The sequence below is a fragment of the Schistocerca cancellata genome, chromosome 8, assembly GCF_023864275.1.
Source record: "Schistocerca cancellata isolate TAMUIC-IGC-003103 chromosome 8, iqSchCanc2.1, whole genome shotgun sequence".
NCBI lineage: Eukaryota > Metazoa > Arthropoda > Insecta > Orthoptera > Acrididae > Schistocerca > Schistocerca cancellata.
Window position 1 is genome coordinate 284001210 of NC_064633.1, and position 13223 is coordinate 284014432.

At 35.9% G+C, this 13223-nt stretch overlaps 1 protein-coding gene across 1 annotated transcript in view; it reads left to right on the top strand.

The window, feature by feature from the left end:
• The window catches only part of LOC126094461 (katanin-interacting protein-like), a 338835-nt gene that overhangs the window by 68892 nt on the left and 256720 nt on the right, over positions 1-13223 (top strand). The gene's annotated exons all lie outside the window — the stretch shown is intronic.

The following is a 13223-nucleotide window of genomic DNA, read 5'->3' on the forward strand; positions in this document are numbered from 1 at the left end:
ATAAAGTGTATATCAGTGTCTCAAGCAGTTCCCCGGATCTATGATATTTCCGAACTGGGGCAGCAATTTTGCAATCAGGAGTACTGTACTGTCATTTAAATCATTATCCAATTCTTGTTCAGATGAGCAAAATTGTAGTTATTGAAATCTTGTCTTTGTTCAGTTATTTCCTGCTGGGATCCATAACTCTTTCAAACTTCCAGTTTGCCATCTCCACATTAGTAGCCGACTGGATGGACCTTTTCCAGTCTCCAGCGTTATTGAGCTTCAAGACCACTCACTGGATGCAACATCTTGCACTATCATCTACACTATGTCAACAACTGACATTAGGCCTAATTGTATCTGGTGGGCCAGTTGAATTTGCTTGCGCAAGTCTGATTGACTAACTGGAATGCTAATTAACTCGAAAATGGCGCAACATATCAAATTTCTTTCTTAAGAATTATTTCTTAGCACAGCCTACCGTGGATGTTGTTATAAGTTTTTCCAAGACTGATGAACACTAAATGTGTTTCCAAATTTCTTTCAGATCTTTTTGCTATGAACTGGTGTGGGGAGAATGTGTTATTAATACATGGTCTTTCTGCTCTAAATCCTCTTTGTTCTTCGATGTCTACAGTTTGCGCTTTGATTCTATTTTTCAGATTCTGACCATACAGCTTTCCTTATTACCTTGATGCCTGTATAATTATTAAAGCCCTGTCTGTTTCCTTTTTTGTAAATGGAACTTATTACATAAATATATTAAATCCTCTGTTATCTCTTTACGATTTTCCATCAGTTTATTACAGAAGGATGACATTATTTCCCATGAAATACTTGGTCTATATTTCACTAACTTAAAAGGATTAGCTCCTAGTCCAGCTGATGTATTCTGTTACATCCACGTGACAGTATTATTCACTTCATTCTGTGTCATTGGTTCCTCATTCAAATTATTTGCCTCTTCTGGCTGATATACTTGGAATGTATGTACTCATTGCTGTTCTCACTCAATAGCTTTTTGTATTGCTCTTCCCACTACTGTATACTAATTATTGTGACATTAGATTTTTCTACTCTGTATGTTGTAAGATGTTTTATTGTTTTCCAGGCATATCTCAATTTTGTACCCTTCCATGTATCTATCGTTTTACTGACCCTTTTTGTCTCACATCGTTTGTCTTGTTCTTGCAGTTGTTTTTCACCTTCTCTGTTGCATCCTGCAAAGCACTTACTATCATTGCTGTCCTGTGTAATTAATCACTTATGGTACAGTTGTTTCTTCTGTTACATTATTGCTGCCATGGTTTTATTGATGTTCCTAATTTTATTTAATCTCATCTTGTGTAACACAGAATCGTGTTGTGAACTTTCCAAATTACATCTAGGTGCTTCCGCTATTTTACTATTCTCTTCATTATGACTATGGGTAAGGATTTTCATATAGTTTACCAGAATTTTGCTTTCACTATAAAATGGTCTGATACACATACGGGCTTTACTGTAACATCATGTGTTTGTAATTCTGAATATTTGGTTGTATCATATAATCTATTATGGATCTTACAAGTCTTAGCATGTTGCACCCAGGTATATCTATGTACTTCTTTATGAGAAAAATACCTGTTCTACTCTTATTGAGTGTGCTCTAAAGAAAGCAATGTCTTTTGCCAAATGTATTCTCCATTTCTTCACCATATTTTCTGATGACCTTGACATTTTTAGTCCTTCCTGTCCGGGCATAAGGTGTACCCCCTTCTGTGGATTAACGTCACTTACAATGTCCCTCAAATCTTATAAAAAGTACCTTTAATTATATTATCAGTGTCATCAGTCTGTACATACACACTAACTATTACTACCTCTTGTCTATTCTTCTTCGGACTTAATCCACTCGTTTACTTCTTGGCGTTTGTTTATGCTACCATTCAATTTCTGATGTACTGTGATTGATACTCCTCTCTTCGCTCTTTGACTTTTGCTAACTTTGCTACAAAAATGTATATATTGACCAGCTCTTTCATCCCCGGTGCCCTTCATTTTTGTCTCTCGCTAGCACCAATGTCTCTTTCCAATTCATCTAGAATCTCTTTCCTTTTTAGGTTCAGACCCTGCATATTCCATGTTGCAGGGTTCATTAACCTTTTCTTTCTTTTATTTCATTCAAAATCCTGTCCTGTTTTTGAGAGGTTTAGTGCTGAGAGTGTTAGTAGCAATACATTGTTTTTCAAGTGATAGGTTACTAGCTCAGCACCTTAACCCCGAAACTGGAGGACCACATTTCCCATAGCCAATATGTTTCAGTTTTAAGCTGCCAGAAACTTGCATTTTGCCCTCTTAGGTCTGCTGCATAACATACTCCCATTGTACACCTTGCATTGCCCTGAGGATATGACAATGACGTGGAAATAGGGCTTGTTAGCAGAGCTGATAAATCAGTGGGCATTTGTGGAGATTTAATGGTAAGCAAATATTGGCAATGTACATAACTCCCGACACCTCTTACTAACCTCCATGCAGTACATTTGGAATTCAGTTTAGAAGACCACTGTGTATACCCATTTATTCACAGATGATCTGGTGGTGGTTACAACTGAAGAAGAAGGTATCTCCTATATGGTGAGAAAATTGACAGAAGGCTATAGCAAATAGGGGCTGAAATTGAATTCAAGAAGACAGAATACTTAACGATAGGACAGGATCATTAGCTCATGGAATATCAGACAATGTAAACATCAATAATTGTGAAAGATATAAATACCTAATGAGTATAATTAATAAAGATGGAACATGAACATGACTTGAGAAACAGATTGAGCTAGGAAGAAGAGCAATGTCAAAAGTGAACTCCCTTGTATGGACCACAAAAATTGGATTGAAAATAAAACTTAATATATATTATAGAGATTATTAAGATAGTTATCATCTATGGATTGCATGGAGTGTTGGACAGTTACAGAGAAGAACTGCTAGAAAATTGAAGCTGTAGAAATGGATGTTCTAAGATGAGCATCAAGGATCTTCCACTTGGAAAATGGAACAAATAAGGATGTAGAGGAAATTTCACAGGGGAAAGATACTATAATGTATGATATAGTTTGGACACTTAGTGAGAATGGGGCAAGAAAGAATACCCAAGAATAGATTTGAATATGGACTGACAAACAGAAGGCACAGAGGAAGACTGCTACTTACATGGATTCAAGGGATAGAAAGAAGAGTGCGAATAGAAACTTGACCAACGAAGATGCACAAACTATGTTATTATGGAGGCTCAGATGTGGGATGCTGCAGGAGCCATAGGACCAATAGAAACTTGAATAACGAAGACACACAAAATATGTTATTATGGAGGGGGAGATATGGGACGCGGCAGGACCCATAGGATTGCTCATCCCACTTCTCACCCTCCATAATAGCATATTTTGTGTGTCTTCGTTATTCAAGTTTGTTTTAGTCACACTCCATTTTATCCCTTGGATCCATGTAAATAGCAGTCTTTCTCTGTGCATTCTGTTCGTCTGTATATACTGGGTTGGTGCATAAGTTCATAGCATTGTTCCATAAGTTTAATAAACTTGGGCGCCATGACCGACCTCATTTGAACTCTTCTGTCAAGAGAGTTAATTTGGAGCTGGAACGGCTGCTCATGTTGGGTGCGGGGTCACACATTGGTGTGGTTCATGTTGATTCTGTCAGTAGGTGGGATTATACTAGGCATGGCCTTCACCTCAACAGGAAGGGGAAGGGTAAATTGGCTGGGGAAATAGCAGGAAAGTTAAAGGGGGGAGGCACTGTCATGAGTGGTAAAATACCAGTGGTTATAGGGTTCAGAAAAGACCCTTTTTTAGAGTAGGGAGGACAGAAAGAAAGCAAATTTTAAGAGAGGTTAGAACTGAGACAAACCTTTAGTTTGAGAAAGAAATCAAAAAACATAATTCCAGCTTATTACATCAGCATAATCAGCCATTGGTTAAGAATTTTCAAATGTCGGCAGATATTTTAACTCCACCCAATTTTAACTCAGTCAATGTGAAATGTCAGCTATCTTTATTGCATCAAAATATTCGAGGACTGAGAAATAAAATTAATGAATCAACTATCTGCATAGATGAATTAGAGTCTTCAAACCCAGCTGACATAATCTGCCTCTCTGAACATCATGTGACCACTGGTATAGAACTTTTAAGTGTTATAGGGTTTAGGTTAGCATCTCACTTTTGTAGATCAGAAATGGAGAAAGGAGGAGTTGCCACATTCATCAGGAACTGTCATAAATTTAAGAACATAGACATTCATAAATTTTGCCTAGAACAGCATATGGAAGCATGTGCAACAGAATTAGAATTTCACAAAAAATCCTTCATAATATTAAGTGTATATCGAGCACCTGCAGGTAACTTTAATCTGTTTGTAAACCACCTTGAAGCTGTACTGACCCATTTAACAACCAAAAACAAAGAAATAGTGGTTGCTGGTGATTTCAATGTAGATTTCCTTAAAGACTCTCCCAATAAGAACTTATTTGAGTTAATAACACTATCATTCAACTTAATTCCCACTGTAAAGTTCCCCCTAGGATAGCCACTTGCTCACAAACAGCCATTGATAATATCTTTATAGAAAAGTCCAATGAACAAAATTATATTACAAAACCAATAGTCAATGACCTCTCAGACCATGACATGCAGTTCCTTCTGTTAAATGTTAATACTGATCAGGATATAAAATCTGTTAAATCTGAGCTCAAGAGGGTAATCAGTAAGCCAAAAATTGATTATTTTAGGACACTCCTCAGAGACATTCACTGGACTGATGTTTACAGTGCTCATGGCATGAATGAAAAATATAACATTTTTGCTAATAAAGTGCTTACCTTATTCGAACACTGCTTTCCCCCAAAACTTACCAAGGTTAGAGCAAAGTCTACAAAGAAGCCATGGATTACTCGAGGAATAGGGGTATCTTGTAAAACAAAAAGAAAGGTGTATCTGTCAATCCGAAACATTTCCAATGTTGATGCTATAGCACATTATAAGAAATACTGCAAAATATTAAAGACTGTAATACGGATGTCAAAGCAAATATATTACAAGGAAAAGATAGTCATATCAGATAACAAAATAAAGACAATATGGGATATAGTGAAGGAGGAGACCGGTAGAACCAGACATGAAGAGGAACAAATAGCATTAAGAGTAAATGATACATTGGTGACAGATTGTATAGTGTTGCAGAACTTTTTAACAAACATTTTATAACTGTTACTGAAAAGATGGGGTTGTCAGGTTCTGTAGATGCTGCTATGGATTACCTTAGACCAGACATATCAAGTAACTTCCATGATATGAATTTGACCCTCACTACCCCAACAGAAATAATGTCCATCATAAAATCTTTAAAATCAAAAACATCTAGTGGGTATGATGAAATATATCAACAAAGTTAATTAAAGAATGTGATTCTGAGCTAAGTAACATATTAAGCTATCTGTGTAACCAGTCGTTTATCAGTGGAATATTTCCTGAGTGGCTGAAACCACTGTTTAAGAAGGGAGATAAAGAAATAGCATCAAATTTCCGTCCAGTTTCACTGTTGCCAGCATTCTCAATAATTTTCGAAAAAGTAATGTACAGTCGGCTTGATAACCATCTTATCTCAAATAACATACTGTCAAAGTCACAGTTTGGTTTTCTAAAAGGTTCTGATATTGAGAAGGCTATGTACACTTACAGTGAAAATGTGCTTAATTCATTAGACAAAAAATTGCAGGCAACTGGTATATTTTGTGATCTGTCAAAGGCATTTGACTGTGTAAATCACAATATCCTTTTAAGTAAATTAGAGTATTATAGTGTAACAGGAAATGCTGCAAAATGGTTCAAATCTTATATCTCTGGCAGGAAACAAAGGGTGTTCTTAGGAAAGAGACATGTATCAAGCTATCAGGCATCATCCAACTGGGAACTAATTACATTTGACGCGGTCTTCGTGGTCATTGTTATAGGACTCCATCTGCAAGATGTCTCAGCAGTGACGATTACACCATAGGGAAACAATTCATAGCACACCACACTGTCACTGTTCCACTAGATATGTAACATTATTTTTTGTGGATGGATGCGGTCTTTGTACTGGGAGTTGCTGCTTTGTGTTGGCCAACCATTATTTTCTTTTCATTATGTTAGCACAAACACACTATTTCTCTTCCCCAGTAATGATACAGAATAGGAATGGTCGGTGTTGTTCATGAGCCAACCGATGATATGCAAGCAGAGATGTACATATGGCTATCCAATGATTTTTGTGATTCTGTCTTAGAGCATATGGTACCCATGCATGGTACTTTTGAAAGTCACACAGAGGAAAGATACCATAATGGATGAAATAGTTAGGACAGTTATGAGAATGGGGCAAGAAAGAATACCCAAGAATAGATTTGAACATAGTTCATCACATTTGCCAGTTCTCAAGTACACTGATGTAGATAACTGTGGATTAATGCATTTAAACGATTTTCATCAATCCTTGAAAGTCTTCCTGAACATGGAAAGCCACTAATGTCAGAATGATCCTCCTTAAAATGAGAAAACAGTTTTCTTGCCAGGCTCTGTCAAATGGCATTATCCCCATGCACAGCACAAATGTTTCTGGCTGCCTCTCCTGCTGTTACACCCACAATTGAACTAAAACACAAGAATATGTCGGAAATATTCCCATTTCTCCACTTGTCACTCCATTTTCTAGTGCCCACAGCTAAACTCACTATTTCCAAATGACAATATGTAATCTCAAATATCAACAGTGAACTACAAATAAAAAATAACAATTTGTAAATAAACCCCTAGCAGCTGAGATGCCAACTTCCGAAGTGAAAATATATATGTATATAACAGAGAAGGAAAGTTGCTACTTACCATATAGCGGAGATGCTGAGTTGCGATAGGCACAACAAAAAGATTCACACAATTATATCTTCGGCCATTAAAGCCTTTGTCAGCAAGTGACGTTTGCATGAGTATGTGTGTGTGTGTGTGTGTGTGTGTGTGTGTGTGTGTGTGCGTGCGCGTCTGCTATTTGCAAAATGTGTCTTATCATAATTTATAACTAGCAGTATAAGGAGAGAAGAATATTATTCAATTTTTCAATTCTATGAGGCGAGGATGGTCAGGTACAGTTCACAGTAATCGAGATTATTAGTGATAGTCAAGTGTTTCCTGTCTATCAGGCCAACTGCAAACCATAATAGTTCTCAAAATCATATAAAAATGTTTTAGTGAGCACCATATTTCAATATGCAGTGAGCACTATATTTCAATATGGAGCTTGGAGTCTTATGGATAGCAATTCTAATGATGAATGACTGAAGCCACTGAGATGGCTTTTTACCCAAAAGCAACGACAATGGAGTTTTACAGACAAAAGCTATATTCTTGTCCAGCACACTTCTGGTAATTTTCCAAAAAGTAGTGCTCATATCACATAGAATTTCAATGTTCTTTGAGCACAGTAGATATTTTTTTCTTCCATAGCTGGTGACATGAAAACTCTCACACCTATTCAACATGTGTTAATAGTTAGGGTTGCTAATGAGTAGTTTTACTTGTAGATTGAATCCATCAGTTTGATTTCATGCACTGCCATTTCTGTTAGACATGTGATGTCTTTTTCTTCAAGAACAGTGACATACTTTTATCACACCATCAAACTTTTAGTACTATAAATTCTTTTCGTCCTCTATAACCCTTGCAATAATGAACCTATAAAATTGTTAAAATACTGTACTCTGTGATAATTCTTTTTTGTGAAATTGCACACTGTTGTTTTTTATGGTGAAAACTGTCTTCATGAGGCCAAACATAATATCTGATAGCATGGGAGTTACAGTTTTCATCAAGTCATATGTCAAACACCACGAATACCATCCCTGGAAAACATGAGGATTTTTTCCCATTAAGTGCACTAGCTCATATAGTGAGGTAGGTGGTCAAGCAAGAAATGATTTACTCCCTGTACCTAATTATAAATTACTCCATCAAGATGTACAGTCACTCTCAAATAAACTAAATCAAATAGAAGAAATGTTAAATGACCTAAATGATATTTCTGTACTATGCTTTACAGAACACTGGCTCAAACAAGATATGTTAGAGCAAATATGTTCCTTACTTCAAACTTGCAAGCATGTTTTATAGGAAAATATTTGGTCATGGAGGCACCTGTGTATACATTAGAGAAAATATTGAATTCAAGGATGTAACTATTATAACACCATAAACAGTCATGTGAAAAAGGTGTAGAACTCTCTATAACTGAACTACCAAGGCAAAATACAGTTATTATTTGTGTATGCAGGTCACCAGATTGAGACAAAAAAGTGTTTACAATGGCATGGGGAACTCTTGGAAGAAATTCACTCTCCCAAGAAAAATATAATTATATGTGGTGACTTATTGGATTTTGATCAGTGCAATGGTAACTGAAGCAACTCGAGAAACACCAACCTCTGCATTTATTGTTGATCAGATCTTGACAAATATGTGCAAGTATGTCTATAACATACAAGTTGTAAACTCAGGTTTTAGTGATCACAATGCTTAAATTCGTGCAATGAATATTTCAGGACACTCAATTCCCAGTAGAATATGACACACTGTAAGGAATTTCAGTACATAAACGTGGAATATTTTTGTTCTCTCCTAAAGGGTGAAAGTTGGAAAGATGTATGCGACTGTAATGGTACCAAAGAGAAATGTGATAAGTTCATGGCTACATTCAAACATTTTATTCAAATGGCTCTTCCCAAGAAAATAACTATGTTTAACTCTACTCAAAAACAAACAAGTGGATTACAAAAGGGATAAGGATATCATGTCAATATAAAAGGAGATTGTATGAGTACTCCAAGCAAAATACTAACTGTGACTTTATTACATATTTCAAAAGATACAAAAGAATACTAACACGAGTTATTTCAAAAGTAAAAAAAACTAGAAAATGTCAACTGTTGTGTAGTTCTAAGAATAAAACTAAAGTGACCTGGCAAATTATAAGGAAAGAAATGAGCACCAGGCCAGTTAAAAACAGTAATATAGAGCTGGTTACGAATAAAAAATAAACTAAATGACCCCCAAACATGTGGCTAGTGTTTTCAACAATTATTTCTCTAATATAGCACAGCAGTTAATAAATATACACCTTGACAAACTGCCAGCCAGTCACTCAGATAAAAAAATACATCCAAAAACATTATTCGTGTATCCAGCAACACCTGACGAACAGTCAAGAATCCTAAAAGAATTACCTAATAAATATTCAGTGGGTGTTGATGAGATACCAGATGCTATTATCAAATTGAGCCTAACATTTATTGTGGAACTGCTAACAGACATAGAACATTCATCTTTAAAGAGTAGTGTGTTTACAAATAATCTAAAAACTGCAAAAATAACACCTTTGCATAAGAAGGGAGCAAAAAGTGATATTGATAATTATAGGCCAGTTTCAGTATTGTCAGGATTTAGCAAAATTATGGAAAACAAATGTTCCTTAGAAGATTAACTGTTTTCGTGAATAAAGAGAGACTGATAACTGACTCCCAACATGGGTTTAGAGCTGGAAAGTCAACTCAGACAGCAGATTTTTCCTCCTAAATGAAGTATTAAAAGCAGTGGATGATAAGCAACATGTATCTGGGATATTTCACGATCTAAGTAAAGCATTTGATGTTATTGCTCATGACTTTCTCTTGCGTAATTAAGTAATTAATGAATTAGAGGCCAGTCTGAAAGGTTGCTTCAGTCGTACCTCAGTAATTGTCAGCAGATTACGGAAATAAAACACAAAGACAGTGAAACACAAAAAATTGTAGTTTTTACAGTGGTGAGTAGAAAATCAAGTATGGAGTCCCACAAGGGTCAGTTCTGAGACCTGTCCTATTTCTGCTGTATATAAATGACTTGGCTAGTAACATACGTGATGGAACCACTGTACTCTTTGCAGATGACACTAATATTCTAATTACATCACAGAAAGACGAAAATCTGCAGGAGGCTACAATATCAGTTATGCATACCTTAATGCACTGGTTCAGGACCAGTAGGCTCATCATAAATTCTGAAAAAACTGTGGCAGCTAACTTCCACACCCCACAAAACCTCCATCCTGCAAACCCTGTTTTCACTATCAAAGGAAAAAATGTGTTGAAGGTCAGTCACACAAAATTTCTAGGCATTCATGTTCAGGCAGATCTGAAGTGGGAGGTGCACCGAAACAATTTAAATAAGAGACTGAATTCACTAGCATATGCTGTTATGATCCTCACTCAGAATACAAGCTGCTCATCAGGGCTGACAATCTAATATTGTAGTATACAGTCACTACTTATGTACAGAATAACTTGTTGGAGGGATTCTATAAATTATCCAAAAACATTTGAAATACAGAAAAAAATTATCAGGGTGATAAAAAGACGCTAAATGCAAGGATCCCTGGAGACCCCTATCTAAAACTCTCAAAATATTGCCACTGCCTTGCTTGTATATATACAAAACATTAATTTCCACAAAAGGGAGCCTTGTAATAAAGGAAAATCTCTTCAGACACAACTGTGATATATACACACATGAAACTTGGCAGAAGATCAACCTACACATAAGCACAGTGAATGCAGTACAGCTTAAATTGGAACGCCATGAGGCCCCCACTGTCACCACAAAGTAACAGTTTGTAACTAAAAGAATAATGTATAATGACAACATAAATAGACTAAACTGGATGCCAGCACAAATAAAATGGTTTGAAAATAATAGCTTTTCATATGATAACTTTGCTACTGACTTCTATTACTGCTTTGATACCACATGCCCAGTTGTAATCACAAAAATGAAACAAACAAAAAATATAAACAAAAATATTTGGGTAAATAGTAATGTCACTGAAGCGAGGGAAAAATTAAAACTACTCCACAGTGCAATGCTGAATAATAGAGAGATTCCTGAGCTAAAGGAAGCCTTCAAAATATATCAAGCACAGTATAAGGACTTACTTACACAGACCAGGAGCAACTATGTTGCAAATAAGCTTCAAAACTCACATAACGTAACTACTGGCATCTGGGGAGTCATAAACAGTTTTAGAACCGGCAGTGACAAATCCTGTATGGACTTTACTATTAACCACAATGGCATGCTCATAAAAGACCAACTGGAAATTGCAAATATTTTTAATGAATATTTTTCTTCCGTAGGGGAAGCCATAAATGACAAACATAAAAAACATGCACTACAGTTTTAAAGGTAATACATGTGACCATAGTATATATCTAGCCCCCACAAACTGTGCAGAAATAATGGGCATCATTAGCTCTCTAAAACCCTCTAATTCAGCTGGGCATGATGGCCTAAATACTAATGTTTTAAAAGCCTGTAGCCAAAATGTCTCTGTACCTCTGTCTGCAGCAGTCAACAATATAATAGAATCAGGCACCTTTCCAGACAGACTAAAAATAGCACAGGTAACACCCATTTTTAAGAAAGGTGACAACAACAAAATAGAAAACTACAGACCAGTCTCAATCCTTCCTGTCTTTTCCAAAATAGTTGAGAAAGATATATACAACAGGATTATAAACTTTCTTAACAAACACAACCTGATGTTCGAAAATCAAAATGGATTCGTAAAAGGTAAATCAACTAGCACTGCAGCTGCTCAACTAATTGAAGAGGTGTTAGGGGGTATCGAAAGCAAGGAACATGTGGCAGGTGTATACCTAGACCTGGAAAAAGCCTTTGATTGTGTGAACGTTGACATCCTATTAGACAAGCTATGGAACATGGGCATTAGAGGCGCTGCTTATGACCTAATAAAGTGTTATATGAGCAATAGAAAGCAGTTTGTTCTACTTAAAACGGAAAGTGGTGTCTACAAATCAGAGATCACTTGCATAAAATATGGGGTGCCCCAGGGCTCGTTATTGGGCGCCCTTCTGTTCTTGATCTATGTAAATGATATACTGTACTATAAATTCCAAAATTGTTCTGTATGCCGATGACACGTCCATTGTATGTAAAAAGGAATCATGTAATGAACTAGAGGCCGAGTGTAATGATGTGACAAAAGAAATTGTTCAGTTTTTTAATGAAAGCCACTTAAATGTAAGCACCAGTAAAACATGTTTGATGGAGTTTAACAAAAGTAGTTTGAATAATGAAATTAAATTATACATGGGCAACGAATTGGTAAAGAAAGAGTCTAGTGTAAAATTCCTTGGCGTAACAATCCAAAGCAACCTGAAATGGGACACACATATTGACTCTCTAGCAACTAAGTTGTCAAAAAATATATTTGCAATCAGTACTATTAGCAAGTTCTGTAGAGACACCGTAGTCCTAAAGACTGCATACCATGCTCTTTTCTCCTCTCACTTGAACTACAGTATTGAAATTTGGGGGACAACAACCAAAGCTAATCTAGATAAGCTACTCATTCTTCAAAAAAGGGGTGTGAGAATAATCTGTGGAGCAAAATGTAGGGAATCTTGTCGCAACTTGTTTCCAAAAATAGAGGTGTTAACTGTTATAAACACATACATTCTAAAAGCCATATTGCTTGTGCAAAGACTACACCCAAACACTTATTCAGATTTCCACCAGTACAGTACTAGAAATAAAGAAAGATTTTACATTGGCAGCCACAGAACAGCACTTTACGAAAAGGGGCCTCAGTATGCAGGTATAAAATTAGCTAATGCACTGCCTAGAGCAGACACGGCTCTTCCTACAATTAAACTGAAACATCAGCTTAAGAAATTTTTAGTAAAACACCCTTTCTACACATTAGAAGAGTACCATACTTATATGAAGAACAACAAATGCTTTGTGAAATTATGTGAACAGAAATAAGTAAACACCTTATTGTAATTTTGTTGTAAATTAATGACGTATTCAGAAGAATGTGTCTTGTGTATTGTACAAATAACTTTAATCATTACTGTTTCTTTGTACATGTTCAGTGTACCATTCGATGTTGAATAAAGCTATTATTATTATTATGCAAAAGAGGATTGTATCATACTGGAGCTTTCTTACATAACCATTTGCCTTCTTACCTGAAATGCATGCAACATTAAATGCATTTACAAGAAAGTTAAAACAGTTCTTGCTTGACCACTGCTTCTGTTATTTGTCTGAATTTATGGAAAATTGTAATAAATAAACCTCATTTACCAAATTTTACTT